The 4315-nt window shown below is 52.4% G+C and overlaps 1 long non-coding RNA gene across 1 annotated transcript; it reads right to left on the bottom strand.

Annotated features, from left to right (window-relative positions):
- Window positions 1-294: 294 nt before the first annotated feature.
- LOC122481264 lies at window positions 295-3760 on the bottom strand. Its single transcript, XR_006296799.1, has 2 exons — window positions 3527-3760; window positions 295-3111 (listed from the first exon to the last, which is right to left on the bottom strand). It is a non-coding gene; the product is annotated as an uncharacterized LOC122481264 (long non-coding RNA).
- Window positions 3761-4315: the final 555 nt, after the last annotated feature.

Raw genomic sequence — 4315 nt, 5'->3', positions numbered from 1 at the left:
ATTCCTCAATTCCATCCGAGACACATATGCGCGCAGGACTGCTGACCAATTACAGCCTACGTCCGTGTATACATGCGGATGGCCGTTCTTCAAGTGCAGAAGCTTCTCGAGTTTGTCTGATCGACACGGGTCTCCTTTGCTATGACATGAGCTTCAAGAATCTATAAAGTTTTGCTTTCAGGCTCAAATACAATCTCAAGGTCATTCATTCATTCAAGAAATATTTATGCTGCCCCACTAGGTGCCACAGACTTCTATACACTGGGGGCATTCTAACAGCAGGAGACAGACCAGAAAAAGATTTTTTTTTTTTTTTTTTTTTTTTTAGAGTTAGAGGGGCAGGGAGCGCTGCAGGGGGCAGGCTTTTGCTATTTTATATGGGGTGAGCGGGGAAGTCTTTAACAGCATTATGCAGACACCTGACAGAAACGAGGGCAACTCACAAAAATAACGAGGAGAAAAGGCATTGCAGGCAAAAGGAAGAGTGAGTGCAAAGGCCCTGGGCTATGAATGTGTTTGGCATGCACCAGGAAGAGAAGCAAGGCCAAAGTGGCTATTCAGAGACAGGAGAGATGCCGGTTGAAGTCACATAAGCTTAGGGGCTGATCACATAGGACCTCACAAATCTCAGCAAGAAATTGGCTTTTTTCCTCAGCAAAGCATGACAGGATTTAGGTTCTGGAACAATCACTGACTGCTGGGGGAGGGACACCGTAGCAGGGCAAGGAGTAGGAGCAGGGGGGGTCCCAGTTAGAAGGCTCTTGCAGTAATCCAGGGGAGAGATGGTGATGCCTTGGGCCAATCAGTAGCAGGGAAAAAGGCGAGTCGAGGCTGGAGGCTGGATATACTTCGCAGGTGGAATTGACAGGGCTGGTTGATGGACTGGATGCGGGATAGAAGAGGAAAAAGAAAAATGTCTCCAAAGTTTTGGGTCTACGCAAACGGACGAGGGTTCTTTCCTTCGGTGGGGAAGACCGAGGGGTGACCAGGGGAGGGGAGAGAGCTCAGAAGCTTGTTCTCTGACATGTTAAAGTCTGAGATGTCTGTTAGCTCATTCGCCACCTTAATGGAGATGTAGAGTGGCCAGTTAGAGGTACGAGTGTGGGGCTCGGGGGAAGATCTGGGCTGTGGGGTAATATGAGGAGTCGGCAGCATGTAGTTGGTGTTGAAAGCTGTGAGATGCCTGAGCTCATCACGGAGGTAGATGCAGTTGGAGAAGCCAGGGGGACTGGGCGTTCCAGTATTGGAGGAGATAAGGGTGGGCGGAGGAAATGAGGTTGAGTGGCCAGTGGAGCGCGAGGAAGCCACAAGAAGCAGGGGTTTGCAAGAGGAGGGTGTCCGTTGCTTTTGTGTCAAATGTCCCTGACAGGTGGACTCAAACACGGAGAAGCATATTCCTCTGGCAACAGGGGAACCACTGGTGACCCTGCCCGGCGCCGTGTCACTAGACCAAGGGGGACAGAAGCCCAACCAGAGAGAGTTCAAGAGAAGCTGAGAAGTGGAAAAAAGGAGGGTGTGCAGAACTCTGTCAAGGGTTTGTGTTAACAGGAAGATGGGAGTCACCCCAGCATGTTCACATGCCGGTGGGAATGACCCGGAGGAGGGGCGAGGACAGCACTGTGGTGGTGCTTGGGGGCGGGGGCGGGGGCAGGGAGCATGCCCAGACGGAGGACAGACTTGGAAAGGGGCACTGCTGCTGGCTCACCACCGTCACAAGCAGGGGGACACGGTAGTGGGAGCAGGAGCAAGCCACCCGCCGATAGCCTGTTTTCTCAGTGAAACAGGAAACAACAGGAGCAGCCCTCAAGAGGAGAGGAGGGGTCAGGGTCGAGGGTCGAGGGTCAAGGAGAATGTCCACTGGAGGACGAAGGAACCAGGGACGTGCGGGGCTGCTGGGCAGCGTTAGGAACTTACTGGAGCCCGGCACTCATGAACCAAAGCTTTGTCAGTCCACATGCTTGTATCCAGCCGTGTGCAGGCATTCCAGGCACAGAGTGGGACTAAACCCAGGGGCATGGCGGATGAGGACCAGAGAATCTCCGGGGAGGGGAGGGGCAGTGAAAAGGTGGTAGGGGCCACGAACTCTAGGCCTGGCGAGGCTGAAGAACCGCTGAGGGGGTGGGCACTGGAGGGGGAGGGACGGAAGGGCAGGGGGCCACGGTTGGAAAACGAGAGGTGTAGTTATGAAGACCGTGTTGCCTACTGGGGTGTGGCTACTGATGATGACCATGGCTAAGGTGTGACTGCGGGAGCAGGAGGCCGAGACGGAGTACGGGATCAGTACATCGCAGCCAGGCTGGTCAGTGACCTGAGAGCCCCGCAGTACCGTGAGGCTTCTCTGTACTGAACCCTGACCAGAGCGGTACTGGAGAGGTGACGGTGAGCCAGGAGCTAATATGGTGAAGGAATGGGGGGCGGGCGGCCGGGGGCCTGCAGGAGTCTGCAACGGGGGGTGGGAGGTAGGCAGTGCATAGTCTGATGACACTGGGAGCAAAGTTGGGGGTTAGAGGGAGGAGGAAGGACAAGGATTAGGAAATTAAATGAGTTTTTTTGTTTGTTTTTCGCTAAACAGAATTTAACGCTGAAAGGATAGGAGAGAGCTCGTGATCTTTCTGGCTCCTACCACAAACTCCCCTCCCACAAATGCTGGCGGGGCACAGAGGGAGGTGGAGGGTGGCAATGAGTTTGATAGTGTGGGTCCCACGTGCGCGATGGGGGCTGCCCAGGCCTCCAGAACCCAAGACCCACCGCCTTGACGGTGGAGTTCAAAATATTAACCTCCAACCAATTCAGGAACTATCCTGCCAGCTTCAGTTACTTATGCTAATCTAACGAATCAGAAGAGTTCTGAGGAAAGTAAGGGAAACTGTGAAAAACCAGTAATCAGAGCCCTGCCCCCAACACGCATGCACACACAACAAAGGAAAGATGACAAGGGTCGTACCTCGAACACCGTCATCCTCAGACTTCTCTTCCCACTACAGATGCGAGTCCACGGTCTCAGACACCCCCTCCTTGCCTTCATATGCAGCGGCAGTTTTCCAAAGGGGCCCAGGCAAAGCCGCCTCTCTGGGTGTCCCAACGAGGCAGGAACATCCTCACCTCCCCTGCCTGCGTGTGGAGGAGGCAGAAAGGAAAGCAACTAAAACAGCTTTGCTGAGGGAAAGCTCCTCAAACTCACGTACAGCGAGGCTTAGCTAAATGTGGGACTAAATGTGGGACTAGGGCCTGTATGTTCCTGTGGCACAGGAACAATTGGAAAGGGCACAGAACCATGCAGAAGGGGTGCCAACCAATAACAACGGGACAGCGTCTCTTGGCCGACACCCTTGCTACCATGTTTCTCCAAGGGCCCAATATTGCTAAGTATGGCATTTGAAGGCAGGAGGAACCTGTTCTGTGACTTCTCAGGTTTTAGGTCTTGGGCGAGTGTCTTCAAGTCTGAGAGCATCAAGGTTCTTGGTGCCTTGATAAAGTTGGTGGCTGCTGCAGTGCTCATAATAAGCATAAGACACTGTGCACTTACCTTTGTGCTAGCCCTGCGTGCCCCGTAGGCAATGTCTTGCTCGATCCCCAAAACTCTGTGAGGTGGGCATTGGCTTCTCAGTCTACAGATGGGGTTCTGCTCGGAGTTCTTTCCAACTTGAGGACTTATGAGATCATACCTACGACACCTGCAGTGTCTGGAACATAGTGATGATTCCAAAGGAAAAGGATACTCCTGAACCGTGTTTAAGAGAATGAGAATATTTTAAATATCAAATGAGGGGCGCCTGGGTGGCGCAGTCGGTTAAGCGTCCGTCTTCAGCCAGGTCACGATCTCGCGGTCCGTGAGTTCGAGCCCCGCGTCGGGCTCTGGGCTGATGGCTCAGAGCCTGGAGCCTGCTTCCGACTCTGTGTCTCCCTCTCTCTCTGCCCCTCCCCCGTTCATGCTTTGTCTCTCTCTGTCCCAAAAATAAATAAAAAACGTTGAAAAAAAAATAAAATAAATAAAAAAAATAAATATCAAATGATAGCGCTTTAGAATGCATGTGTAAATAATGAGATATATGCAGAAAAAAGTATGGCATATCGGGCTATGCAAAGGAATGACCTTGGAAGAAGGGGATTTTTACTTACCTTAAAAGTTGGTTGTTTTTAACAAGCAGATGTTACCTGCTTGTTAACCAAAATTGGGGAGCCTGGGGGCTCAGTCAGTTAAGCGTCCAACTTCGGCTCAGGTCATGATCTCACAGTTCGTGGGTTTGAGCCCCGTGTCGGGCTCTGTGCTGACAGCTCAGAGCCTGGAGCCTGCTTTGGATTCTGTGCCTCCCTC

The sequence above is a fragment of the Prionailurus bengalensis genome, chromosome C1 (genome assembly GCF_016509475.1).
Source record: "Prionailurus bengalensis isolate Pbe53 chromosome C1, Fcat_Pben_1.1_paternal_pri, whole genome shotgun sequence".
Taxonomy (NCBI): Eukaryota; Metazoa; Chordata; class Mammalia; order Carnivora; family Felidae; genus Prionailurus; species Prionailurus bengalensis.
This window is presented reverse-complemented; position numbering and strand designations above follow the sequence as displayed.